At 36.4% G+C, this 15143-nt stretch overlaps 1 pseudogene; it reads right to left on the bottom strand.

The window, feature by feature from the left end:
• Positions 1 to 14000, bottom strand: part of LOC121329693 — a 30100-nt pseudogene extending 16100 nt beyond the window's left edge.
• Between the last annotated feature and the right edge of the window lie 1143 nt (positions 14001 to 15143).

The following is a 15143-nucleotide window of genomic DNA, read 5'->3' on the forward strand; positions in this document are numbered from 1 at the left end:
CCAAATAACAGACTACCAGATTATTTGACTGTAAGTGTCTTCCAAGAATGGGCCCCATTTATACTGATGAAGGGCAGTGCTGAAAAAATGCCAACTGGCATTATAATCACCCTATATATACAGTAAGAGCTATATACATTTGAGACGTGAAGTTAAGCACCCTACATTTAGCATTCACGCAAATCTGTCTTTCTGAAAATAAATCTTATTAAAATGCATCAGGTTAAGGAGAGTTGCAACCCATATTTCAGGGGATACAAAATGTGGAAAACATAGAACTGAAACTATTCTTTCAAATGTTGTCAGTGTTTTCCAGAAATGTATTTAGGCCACTTGATCCCTGAAAGGAAAGACACACTTCAAACTTAGGTTATTGTAAAAAAAATTAAAAAAAAATAAAATGAACTTTAGTGCTTCTTGAACATTTTATTATAATAATAATAATAATCTTCATTTTTATATAGCGCCTTCCATAATGGACCACCATCACAAAGCGCTTTACAAGATACGAGACTAGGGTGTGTGAACTATGCATCAGCTGCAGAGTCACTTACAACAACATCTCACCCAAAAGACAGAGCACAAGGAGGTTAAGTGACTTGCTCAAGGTCACACAATGAGTCAGTGGCCTTACTGGTGATGCATCTGCAGAGCATCACATGTCTCTAAAGCTGTTCAGTTTCTTAACCCCAATTTAAAAGCCACCCAAAAAATAAATAAAAAAACAGAAGAACTCTGCAGTGGCATGATAAACAAAATGCACCAAAAAAATAAGAAAACCAAATTGCACATTAAAATCAAAATCAGCCATTGAAATCACAGTAATTCCTAACCAGAATGAAACTACTGTATTTCAATATTTAGGAACATATAAAATATAAGCAAGAATGCTGAAACAAAAAAAAATACAAAAAACAGGGATAAGATGTTTACACAGTCTACTGAAGAATGCACAGACAATTTTGTAAAGTCAATAAAGTCATTGCTGTTGGGGAAGATGTATAATTTAACTTGGCAGCCTTGGCTGGATGTAATTGCATTGCCTGGACACCATTAATCTCAGAGTAGCAGGAATTTCAAAGGGACACACAACATACTGCATGCATCCTTCAGTTCAGTTTGGAATGGTTTCCCATCAACAGCAGAGCAAAAAGTAACATCAGTTTATACTGTAAATCAGCCAGTATACTAAGATAGAGAGAGCCAGACTGAACTGTCTGAAACCAGAGGTATTTCATAATACCAGCTTGTCAGAAACATGTATTGCTAGTGCTCTTGAACACAATTAGCCGCTTTTCTTCAATTAAACCAATTCAGTCAAAGATTTTTTTTTCCCTCTTCTAAAAGACAACACGCAGATTAACTCCCATCAAATGAACATGATTAGCAATTGCATTTTATAATAAATAAACTGTAAACAGCACAAACAAGGATGTATGGAAACCACTGCAAATATAAAACAAAACAAATTTCCCCCATGGAAGAACAGTTTTCCATTGCAGTCTATCCTGCAAATCCACTGCACCACATGGAAATGAAAGCAGAAGCCTTCTATGTACTTCTGTGCTGCAAACTCTGAATTCTGTAACTTGTGTGCCTGCACTGTTTGTAGCACTTGAGTTGTCGTCTCAACTCTGTATCGCTGCACATCTGTCTTACTATTGCTTCGCTCCCACCTTGGCAATTATCTCGATAGTTCTAAAGTTACCTAGCCTGTATGCCACTCACATAAGAGGCTGTGACAAGTCTGATGGTCTACCACAATACCATTAGTCCAATTAGGGGAGCCTTGAAATACTTTATGAGCTAAACAAGCAAGTAAGACAAAGTAAGTAAATCTTACAATTGTTTTTTTAAAAGCATGACATAACTAGTGCTTTCTCAATTCAGGAAAAGCCGATGCAAATAGACATTTGTTGCCTTTCTATACTGTTACAACAATACTAGTGCATATTCCACAGTGACAGATATAATACAAACGTAGTTCATTGTTCATTAAAGCAGCAATAGTGCAGTAGATTTTGTACATTACCTTGATGTGTTTAACCCCACAGCTTACCAGTTTACTAGGTTGGTACAAATCCCAAGATATGTCAAATATCTGTAAAATGCAGATAAAAATAAATATTATTAAGAGTTATTAATTAACAAATGCATGATCAAAATAAAATAAATAATATATATATATATATATATATATATATATATATATATATATATATATATATATATATATATAGATAGATAGATAGATAGATAGATAGATAGATAGATAGATAGATAGATAGATAGATAGATATAATGTATTATTTATAAATACTGTATGCAATCCAAGACAGTAAATAACTGTTAAGGTAACCTACATAAATTATTGCAGGTCTTTCCTGGCAATGCCACAACAGTTAATATGCAGTTTACTGCACCATGAAAATCACACACATTTACTGTATCTTTAAATCACTAATCTTTGCAATTAATTAAGTACTTTATCAAAATGTGCCCTAAGTACTCGTTTTCCACTTTGAGTGGCATAACAGCAATTCAGGTGAGACAAGTAATTAATATTTAATTTGCAAAGTAAGATCGTCACGTTACCCTATCTGTGTGGCCCGGGGCTGTAGCCAGCACATTTCCTCGTCTCCAATCCCACACACACATCGTGTTTTTAGAATCCAAACCTACAGACACTAAACACTGCAAAAAGGAAATGAAATGGAATTATACAAAATGTACATTTTAATAGCGTGATGTACTTTTCTTCACACATTCTTGTATTTGTGGGCTTAAATAAAAATAAAAAACAGACAACGAGAGCATTGAGAAACGTGATTGTCAGTACAGCAGCTTAGTTAAGGTACAGTTCATTTTTCCTTACAGTACAAATGAAAAGTGAAGATGTTTGTACGCACTAGACAGGATTACACGGTCACAGCTCGGCGCTGTGCCTTGACACTGGATACATTCCAAGACACCATCCAGGAGCAGACATAAAAGCTCTGCGATTCTGCAATGAAGATGTGAGGGCAAAAAAGAATACACAGCACCATCTGCAATAAAGTGAAGCAAGGCACCTCTTACACCTCTTTGGGTTTATATGCACTTTGAGTGCAATTCCAGATTAAAATGTTTAACATTGGAAATCCACTCTCAGTTTGCCGCTCGGGAAGTTAAAGGAGACTCCCAAAAGGTTGAACCTTTTTTTAGAGAACTTGGGCCACATTTTAGATGGGTTTACACAGGTCTTTAACTGACTTAGTAATCTTATCAGAAATAAACACCTTGAGTGTGCTTAAGAGGTCTTTAATCATATATATTATCGTGTAGCTGATAACAACACACTTCCAAATTCCCTTGCTTGGAATGGTATAAGAAAAGTAACATGCAACATATTTAAAAAGTGTGGACACGAGATTTGCTGCTTTTATGTTGTTATGTTGTGAGTGTAAATGTATTTGGAATGCTTTGCATTAAATGTGTAACTGGATTCTAGACAAGATGGTGCCTCTCTAAATAGTTATATCCTGGAAAGCAAAAGTCTTAAATAAATACATGAATATGCTATCTGACATCATGCAACACATCCTTCAAACGCTCCAGTGAAACCTAAGAGAACAGTGTAGCGTGAAGGATTATTAACACAACTGCACCCCTCTATAAAAAGTATGCAATATACAAATTTCGCACTGCCAATAGTATATTTTTGTAGTTTATTTGAAATGGGTTTCAATATGTCTTCTAATAGAAACCGGTGCATCTACAGATTGCTTTGCCATGCCTGATACTCTCTCCACACCAAGATTCTAGTAAGAGTTGACATCCATTTAGAGAGACCCCACCCCCAAAAAAATCTGATATTGTAGTTGCATGCACTGAATGTAGACATGAAATGATTAACAGTTCTAATTAAAAAAAAATATATACTTTTGGAAATGTGTATTTAGTTAATGGAAATAATACATACCTGTCCCTCAAGATCAAAAGCCAGGCAGGCTATTCCGTGTGTGTGGACATCTTTTAAAATTGAGACAGTCTGCACTGTGTAGGAATCCCACACACAGATATAGGGTTCCTTCCCAACTTGCCCTGTTGCCACCAATACTTGCTCAGGATGTAAAGCTAAACTGTAAAGAAATATACAGTAAATACCCCGGACATCATGAAAAGTCCTATATAAAATCATGTTATGGTTGCTGTTGTATAACATATTGTAAGTGGACCCTGAATTCCCTGATAGCTCCATATTTCTGCTTTTATCAGACAGCAATCCTAATAAATCAACATTATCTACAGTCTATGGTGATACTATAAAACCATGGCAGTAGCCATATAAATCAAATATACTGTACCAGGAAGCAGAATAGCAAATAAGTTGTGTTTTAATAAAAGGGCAACAAAACGACTGAAGTAAATGCATTATGTTTGATAAAGGAAATCCTCATAAAAGGTGTAATCTGTGTTCTATTTTATGATAAAAGTTTCCAAGAGAACAGGGTGAATAGTATTCCAGAGCAGACATTGTGAAGAATGTCAAAAGAGTGTTTAAGTCCACAATTACTTTTACACTATTCTCCACCAGGCCTGGCTACATCATTCACTAAATATCGCTCCAGCTGCTTTTTATCCTTCATACAAACCAGTATCCCAATCTGTTGCTGTGATGTGTTTGAACCAAGCAAACCATGCACTGTACAACATTTACATTGTGTCAAAAAACTGAGTGACACGCTTTACAATTTCTAGTGTTTTCAGTGTCATGATGAGACAACACAGACCTTTGGTCCTCAATCCATTGTTGTTCTCCAGAATGGCCTGTAGGGTTGTGAAAGTGAAGATAAGACCTACAGTACACAAGCAAGCATCTACCAGCCCTCGGTTAACATCTGACTGTGACAAAAATTGAACTTCTTGCACCAAGCAAATAGAGTTTTAATATAAAAATATTGTACAGTGCAATGACTTTGCACTTGTCAGCTTTCATAGCTTTATAAATAGCAACAAAAAAAAAAAATACAGCCACACACAGTAAGATGTCTCTGTCCATACTGTACACTCACAAGTTTAGCTGACATTAGCAGGTTTTCTGGCTGACTCACACAGCTCATCACAACAGCGGATAAGAGTAATATGCTAGAACAGTCTTTTTTGTGGAGTAAAACAACAGTAAGTGATGCTGTAAATTAATTCACTGCAATGTTCAACTGTTAACTGATAGTTTATAACTGATAATTTATTGGCAAAATAACCTGACAACAACATTTTGAACCCCCCAGGGTAAATTATGGCCTGACCTTAGAACAGGAGCCATAGCCAATGCAGATTCACTTGTTAATACTCTTAGAATGGGCCAAGCCATGTTTAGTACGTTTTCATGCTAGTGAATTCTAATACATGAACGATTTGGACATAAAACACCAACCATGTTAAATGAACTGGGACACATGCAAGGCAAGGTTTCTCTCAAAATGCAGTTGTTCAAGTCGCTGTCTGTTTCCATATGAGTAACATTAACTATGTAAACATTTAATTATCCAGCACAGGATGCCAGGACGGATTAACTTGAAACCCTTACTAAACAAAAGCAATAGAAATTTGGACAGATGGGCCATTTAATCTGGCCCCCTGGGTAAAATAAATGTCATCAGCAAACAGTAACAGTAGCCTACACTGCCCCCCAGTAAATTGCATATCTTTGACAGACCCTCTGCCCTCCCCTTAAAGGGTCGAAATGAAGATTAACTATGCAGTACCATACATTGAAAAACAGGGCTACAATTACAACCCTGTGCAGAAGACCTTCGATATACCTCAATTCACTTGTCCTTCAACTGACAATCAGACACATTGGTCGACCTCAAAGGGCTTTAGTAAATTGTAGGGTATTGGAAACACAGTGCCTTAAAATCTAGAAGGATGTTTGTCTAAGATAGCAAATCACTCCAACACTAATGGATCTCAGCAAGTACTGTAGGTTCAAGCAGCAACCAACTTCTAATCGAATATCAGACAGGTTATAATCTACAACAATGTATGCATTGAAAATGCTTTGTTATTGATTAGCTGTTGCATCTCTAGTGTTTTCAGTGTATAGGGGGACGCTTTGTTATTGATTAACTGTTGCATCTCTAGTTTTCAGTGTATAGGGGGATGCTTTGTTATTGATTAACTGTTGCATCTCTAGTGTTTTCAGTAAATAGGGGGAATGCTTTGTTATTGATTACATTTTGTGTATTTCTCTCATCGTTATAAAATTGTAAATATATTTTCAAATCTCCAACAGGATGGTCCTGTGTTATAAGAGGAGTCACAAAGCAAACATAGCATAGCATAGCTGAGCCTTCCTTCACCTTTGTAAAGCTCAGAGATGTTCAGTTTGCCAACAGTTGGCTGGAAACATAACAAATTCCTTACTGAAGAGCCTTGTGCAAAAAGTACAGTAACCATTCCCCCGCAATCAGTCCTGTTAGCAATTCAAATATCGTCTTTGACTTGTGGAGAGAATTGGTATAAAAAATAAATGAAGAGAAGCACTTGTGCATTGCAGCTACCCTACTGAGCCCAGGGTTAAATGCATTTTTTTAGTCATTTTGCATAGATTTCACTGGACACAAGTCAGTAGTGTCATAGCGAATTCCACATTAATCCCTTTCAGTAGATGCAAATTCTGTTCACAGAGTAAGTCAAATTTCAAATTTGATGGATGTAAATGCATTTAAGACTCTTTTTGAAAATACCATGCACTGCTACACCATTGCAGTTAGAATGCAGAGCTCTATTTATGACAGCCTGCCAAGAAGGTGGGGAGTGTGACCTTTCTATCAAGCTGCTTCACAAAGTACTGAAAATAATCAGCTAGTAGACTATGAAAAAAAGGATGCAGGCTTTCAAATTCAATATACTAGATGAACCATTCTGTCTAAATTGACTTTAAAGCTGATTTCATTGCAGTAAACCAGCACAGTAAAATGTTTAGCAAGTTCTCACAGCTCTTAGTGAAGACCACATTTGAATGTGTCCATGTTGTGGTTATTTGAAAGGGCTTGTATGATCAGCAGACACAGGTGGTCACAGATTATACCTACACAAATATACCGGAGGGCAATGCTGTGCTGTATGAATTTTCCATACTTGATTTCTCTGCTGTAGCTTTTCATTTTTCATACCATTGCAATTATTTAAATGACCTGGATATTTCAGGACTCCTGTTCCAGATCCCTCTGGCTGAAGGCATGACTCCACAAGGGAACACTATGAGAACAATGCTCCTCCATACACAGAGCACTCAAGCAGGCACGCAAATCACAGCCCAGCAGTTCAGCTCCACGGAACGAAAGAGACAAAAAGTTCAATGTCGACCAATATTTCCGTATCCATAAACAATATCAGGATGAAAAAATAACATATCAGGATGGTCCACTCAACAAGCCCCTTTCAATGAATGTATATAACACAGCAGTTTGGAGGCGGTGGTGAATGCAACCCAATACAAATGTTCCCTATTTATAGCCCACTTTGTTGAAAAAATTTGAGTACAGAAGCTTGCAAAAGTTAACATATGGACTACTGCCACATACAGTATCTGTTAATATCACCACAACTGTTAATATACTAACCCTTCTCAATGGATAGATGACACATTGTAGAATAGGTGTTCTTGCAACATACAAGGACATGGTAACACTCAATGAGTAATGGCTGTCATACCCTGCTTGGGTAAAATAACTCTGTTATGCACAGTTAACTTGCCTTGCTGCACTATAGCTTTGCAACCTGAAAAGTTTAATTCATAGTAAATTACTTAACAGGAAACACATTAGATACGCAAGACTATAAAACACAAAACACTTGGCACTGGATTTCTCCGCCCTGTAAATGGCACGGTATTTCACCGCCAGTGAGCCTCTTTCAAACCCATCCCAAGGGCTAGGTTTATAAGAGTTTCAATCTCACCTGTATTTGCTAATGGAAACAAGTAATTTCAGCAAATTAACCAAGCTCTGAGTATGCACATCTAAATCAAATCAAACACTGAAATGTTCCAGTTAATGAAGTAAAGTGCACTGGATAGTAAAGAGCTATTGATTTCTAATGTCTCATGTATGGGCTTTTTTTTTGTTGGTGGACTGACACACTGACACAAACACACCCACACACACATACATTTTTTTTTTTTCCTGAAAATGCAAAAGCACAGGCATCCTTCACAGTTCTTGACAAATGCACAGCCTCTAATAATCTAAGCACAGTGTATAAAATCTTGGATTTATATAGTAGCCCTACTCTATACATTATACATACTCTATACATTCATTGCCATAATCAAATAGCTAATTCACTTTGCACTGTGAGACCTATGAAATCACCAACCCAACAGTAAACCCTCCATCCCACCCAGAGAGCCTCTAGAAGTCAGGCCTCATCCATTCTAAAGCAGCATTCACCTTGCTTGCTCTTGCCAGGGATTAGAAGTAAGGAGAAGGATTAGCACATTTCTAACAGTCCGTTTTTATCTCCCTTGGCTTCCTTTAAAGCACATCTAAGCCACTCACAGATAAGGCAGGATGTACAGAATCTACCTGCAGAGGAGCATTAAAAATAAAGCCTTGACAACACAAGCAATTTGACGATGTTGCTTTTATTCCAAATCACAGGGGTGCCAAACCTTAGCTCTTGACTGGTGGTATTCAGACAGATTCTGCACATCTTGCATGTTTTTAATACAAAAGCAAGGCACCTACAGTATAGACTGCAGTTGCCTAACGTATATAAAGGTGACCATTGTAAAAGAACAGTGAACGTATGGTAAAAAATGAGTATGCGAATCACATACTGAACCAATATTTTGCATAGGCATGTTCCTTTCTTCAGAGTATATGATGCTTTCCATAAAATAAAGTATTCTTCAATCTAGTTTCTGTTTGTAATGCAAGAGTAAAACACATTGAAATTAAATTCTATATTCAATAGGTTAAAATACACCACATACAAAGTTCTTGCATTTCAGTAGAAATGTAATACTATTCTACAGGATGTTTGTATACTCCCTGAGGGAGTCACCTTTGTTTCCATCAGCAACCAACAACATTCTTTGAAATAAAACTACAATTTATGATATCTATATAATATAATTATAACTATATATATATATCTATATATATATAATATATATATATATATATATATATATGGGTCGTATAGGACTACAGGACTGCTAAAACAATCGAAACCATGGCAGAATTGTATTTAACATTTGCCCAAAGTTCATAATTAATTATGCATTGTATTTTATTGCATAAACACTCTATTGGATTATTAATTACTGCATGTGATTTACACATGCAGATAAAATATCAGTGTATATACAGCACAGGACTCACACGGATGCTTTATTCCTAGTGTTAAAAGCCCTGAGTCACTGTGGTTTATTTTCTTTTTGCATTACATGCCCTTTCTTTAGTCCATAACAGTATGTTACTGTGCTATATTAGTTTCACCGGTGGTACTGTAGGTCTACCATTGCAAAACGTGTGCATTTGTAAAATAACGTGTTCTTGACAAACAGTTTCATTTAAAGGTCTTGTTGCTGTCAGAAAGAGTGTAGAGCATGGCTTTGATGTAATTCCCCCATAGTGCACCAGACCAGCGCACACTCAGATAGTTCTGCTGGCATTACCGAAGACAGTGCAAGAGGCTAGTCATAGGTCTGTGCTTGCTTTACTTGTGCAGTGGCAATCTGAGCATAGGAAACAGTGGGTGCCACCATAAGCAAATGAAACCTTTCTGTGTATTCCAGCATCTTTTGTAAGATAATGTAGATAATATATCCATTTTAAGGTTATTAGATTTTGAAGGCGAGCAAATAAAGTAGAGTGCATGGAAAGGGAATTATTGAAGCGTTGTTATAAAAACAGAAAAACAGACGCCAAGGAAACACATCTGAGCGTAAAACTGAACAAGACTGTGGGGCGCAGCAGTTTCACGCACATTTCGAAATTGCCTTGGTTGTAAGAAAAGAATCTAAACTCTTTGCTCAACAGAAATTTCTCCTGTATAATAAAATACCTAAAAGATCCAATAACATGAGCTAACCGTGCAGACACACCACAGACTCTCATTGATACCATTAGAATTAAGAGCATCAGGAGGCACTAAGAATTAAGGATTACATTGGAAAGGAGTGCATGTGAGCACACATGGCTTACACATGGGCAGAGCACTGGATCATAATGCAGAATACACTGGGCTAGAGAGAATTTTAATTTGTTTCTCAGATTAGCTCCTGTGAAACATGATTTTACCCGTTTACTCAGCATCATCTAATAAATGTACAAACATTATTTTATACTACACATGTAGACATTCAATCAATGCATGAACCTCATTTTTCCCTTAAATGCACAAACTGTTGTCACAGTCACAATACAAGATCTTATTTACCTCAACAATATCTTAATTGTGAACGTACAAGAAAGTTTCAATATTAATATAGGGGCATTGGGAATGACATTTAAGTGTTTACAGCTCAAGTTCTTAATTCCCTTTTCTACTTAAAATTCTATTCACTAAGTACCCTAGTGATGCAAACAGTCTACAGATTTAATCCTCTTTAAATATTACTGTAAGAGTGAATACCTAAACACATTTTCATTTTGTGAATATGAACCTGTCCGTTTAACATCAAAAACGAGAACGTTCATTCACAGAGCAGCTCCCTTGTTAGTTTACGATTCAATGATTTACGAATCTGGTCCAATTTAAAAACCTCTTTTTATTTTTAAGCAATGTTCCTGTTCCGTGCTTCTTAATGAAAAAAAACAAACAGAAAGAATCCGATGGAATCAGGAGTTCTTTATGAGTCAAGACAACGGGAGCGCATGAAAAACATCTGGACAGCAGCACTGCGACAGGCAGGGTTTTACGAACACCATATCTTTATATAGCTAGATTCTGATTAAAGATTCTGTTAAAAAAGTAATCTCAGGATATCAAAAGAATATCCAGCAGCCCTTGTAGAGTATTGATTCGACAAGTCTTCAAGGTGTTTATACTCGTCTGAAAGCGCACACTACCATTCTCCTGTTCATGAAACATTCGTATTTTGTGCATAGGTCTTGCCCATCGTGACTGAAACTTACTTACAACAGGGAGATGCAGCCTGTATACTGTGTCTTACATACTTGTGTGTGCAACAGAAAATGGGTTTGACACGTTTATAGGCCAAGACATATTTCTGTTACCAAGACCATACGAGGTATAGAAATCTTCTGCAGTATTGTGATTTTTCCAATAACTATTTGTAGGTGTTTTTCTTTACACTAGTGCAAAATGTTATCATTTTGTGGATTCAATACCATGTAGAGTCCTGTACACAGCAGTACTGTTGCTTTTTCAGCAGTTGTGTAAAAAGGATTTCACGCCTACGCCAGACAGCAGGAAAACGAAATGTTAAATCAACGCAGCTTGGTTTGTGGAAATAATGACAGACCAAGAGACCCCAGCGTTTATTTTCTTGTTTAAATTACAAGTGTTTGTAAATAACACAACAGCTCATTCAGAATTAACCAGAATGCAATGCTAAATGACATGCTAATTTCTAGGAAGAGTACCTACAGGGTTTCTTGTGCATCTTTCAGAAAGCAGGATAGCTACAAAGAAGAGGATGCCTCAGGATAACAATGCCAGGTCTCGAGAGCCTCTGGTGACTTTCTGCCAAAGCAGTCTCACTCAGAATGAAGAGGCAACCCTGGGGTTGTGTACACAGATTGAGGCAGCTTGCGAGTGGAAGTTCTGTGCTCTTCCACATCATTATATATTGGATTGAGTCAGCATTGTGCCACTGGGTCGTTTAAAACTCTCTCAGAGATGGCGTGGGGATCAATCATGACAGTCCAACTCCGCTTAGCACAGACCTGTCTCACCTGCTGCTGATGATGACTGCGTTTAAAAGGTGAAGGAATCCAAATAAAGAAACAGCAGTGTTGCCAGCTGGACTTTCAGATTCAGAATACATTTTAGGAACAAGAAGCAATTCTGTTTCTTATATGTATTAAGGAGACTTGCCAACAGTATTTAGGACTTGCATACCATTCTACTGTACCTTTTTCAGCTACCTTGGCAAATTTGTCAGATCTATATGTATTACACAAAGAGTTTAGTAATATCACAAAGATTGTATATGCTTACAATTCATTTTACTGCCGCTGTTGTTATTACTCATTTGTGGTTAGTTTATTCGATATTATTTTAGTTTATACAGTGAGCATTCTTTGGTTGTCATGTTGTATTTATACAAAAAAAAATAATACTTGAATGTCTTGCTATTAAATCTTGGTCCATTACTATCTGCTGCTCCTATCAATAACCCTTTTCCGCAGCTCAAAGCAAGTGACTCACATAGAATGCCGATTTCAGACACTGAGGCAGAACATTACCCCTTTCACGCTAACAATGGCATCTGAATTACTCGGAACTTGATGGAATGCTCAGGAATCCCTGTGCTGGACATTCCCAGAAGACACTCTGATCTGCATTCAAATTGTATTGTCCAATCAAAATGCAGTAAGCAGTTGCTTTCTTTTGTAGCTTTTCTCATATAGGATTACATTCAGTTTACCAACAGAGCAATAGGGTGGATCTAAAATTACTATATAGGAATACATACCACTGTACAGCTCTATAAATCGCCAGTAGCTCATCAGTAAAAAGATGAAGAATCTTTGAAAACCCATATATTGATTCTGGCTAGAAGTGTGTTTATTGAAGAAAATCATCTAAATGTTGTCTTTAACTTCAAATCTGTATCAGCAAAAACGTTTCAAATATTAAATGCAATTACTCTGTAAACAACCAAATAATAATAATAATAATAATCAATACACCAAAGACTGATCATTCTATTTTTCAACAGGGAAGCAACCAAGACCATAGTCCGGCAAACACAACAGTTCAACTGAAACATATTCAAACAAACAACTACCAGTAAATGGTTTTAGTTGTGTATTAATCATAAACAGTGCAGGACATGGAGTAGTACTGTACAGTGTAAAAGAGTTCAGCTTTTTCAGAGAATGTTCTGAATAACATAACAATGATAGGGTTTAACCTGTCATTTTATAACCAACCAGTAAAATGAGATGCCAGCTGTGAGCCGATCTATTACACATTGAAATGTACTATACTGTACACACAGCCACCAGCGTTAATTTACTGTAAAGCGCAATTATCGGAACAGTAATGTGACCTCATATACTTAACCCCACACATCCCTTCCAATTTCGGAGGTCTCCCTCTGCTCCTATCGTTTTCAAGAAGGGGTGTACAGTACGGCTTTATTATGAAAAACGCAGGTCCGTTCCAAGTTACTTTGTGCAAATTTCCAGATTGTATTCTACAACGTATCTGTGTGATCATATTTCACTTGAGTACATCTGATACCATCATGAAATAAAATTAAAATAAATAAATAAAAATTCAAATGTGTATAGCATTATATAGTCCCTTAGCGCTTACAATACAAGGTTTAAACATTGTAAATAAAATGCCTGTTTTATGGCCACCTCCGTGAAGGTTAATCATGTCTTACTCTCATTTTTTTTTTTTCATCCCATAAATGTAGTTTTATGCCCAAATATACTGTTATTTATTTTCGCGTATTAAAAAACAACACGCATATTGCTAGGCACAAACTGTACAATACATACTACGAGGTCACCATGTGTGTGAGCCAGATGTAGCAATGTAATTGCAATTTGCAAATTCCATAATACTTTGAGAATGCACTGAAAAGAAATTGTAACACAGACTTACCTGATTATGTCATCGTTGTGTCCCAGGTAGAATTTCTGCTTATGTTCCCTGGTGTTATAAACTACTCCGACACCAGCAACGAAATAGACAATCTCCTTGGCCGCGGTGTAGTACAGGTTGTTACGACACTGATGTCCTCGGTAGCCATAGACCCACTCCAGCCGCAGGTGACAATTTGGAGCTGTTCTGTCAACCATGTCTTATTTATATTTTGATGCATGAATACTAACGTTGTCACACAAGATATATATTATACCATACCTATAATATATATATATATATATATATATATATATATATATATATATATATATATATATATATATATAATATAATATATATATATAGATATATTCTATATATATATATATATATATATATGGATATATATATATATATATTTCTTTTTCTATTCCCCCGTTTCCAAAGAAGAACATGAACAGTTAATTTGTCTTTTTTTAAGGCAAATCTTAATTATAGTATTGTCAATGCATTTTTAGTTTACTACTGCTACATCTGCAAAAAAAAAAAAAAAAAATCCCCAGTCGCTTTAAAATTATTATTTTTAAATATTGTTAATACATCTTGGTTTTATGCACCTAACACTTTTGGAGTACTAAACTCGATGCACCCGCATCTAGCTACAACCCTGAGCGCACAGCTCTGCTCAAGACAGTCTCGAGCAGCTGTCAAATCCTGTGAACAGCGAGCTCTCGCAGCAGTTATGCACCGCCTACTATTTTAAACTCCGGCATTGACTGATAACGGGGTGCCCAATGAAATCCCAAGAGGTTTTGTTATATGGAGGGACTGAAAGTGGTGATAAACCAATGAGGACAAGGTACAGGCAAGAGTTGGTCAGAACACTCCTGTCTGATTCTCTAATGGTCAATTTAGAAAAGGTTTTGAAGCCTGTCAATCAAGACTAGACTGGGTAAAATAAAAGTAATTCCGCCTACACAGTCTTTGGCATCAATGATGCCATAACCGTAAACCGTTTATATATATATATATATATATATATATATATATATATATATATATATATATATATATATATATATATATATATGTGTGTGTGGGTGGGTGTGTGTGGTTAATGGTGTGATAGCAATATACTGGCAGTAAACTTCAGGCAGGAGCACTTAGTAACAGCTGTTGCTAAGGGGCGTGTTTTTGATGCCAATCATCCTTTTCTAATCTGCCAAATAACATAAATTATGCAGCTGAGATCCTGAAAGCTTGATTACACACACACACACACACACATACACACAACGACTTGTATTTCTGGCATAAACAAAACTGATATCATAGATGCATTGTCTTATAAAATGATT

This window comes from Polyodon spathula, chromosome 17, assembly GCF_017654505.1.
Source record: "Polyodon spathula isolate WHYD16114869_AA chromosome 17, ASM1765450v1, whole genome shotgun sequence".
In the NCBI taxonomy this organism is placed as follows: Eukaryota; Metazoa; Chordata; class Actinopteri; order Acipenseriformes; family Polyodontidae; genus Polyodon; species Polyodon spathula.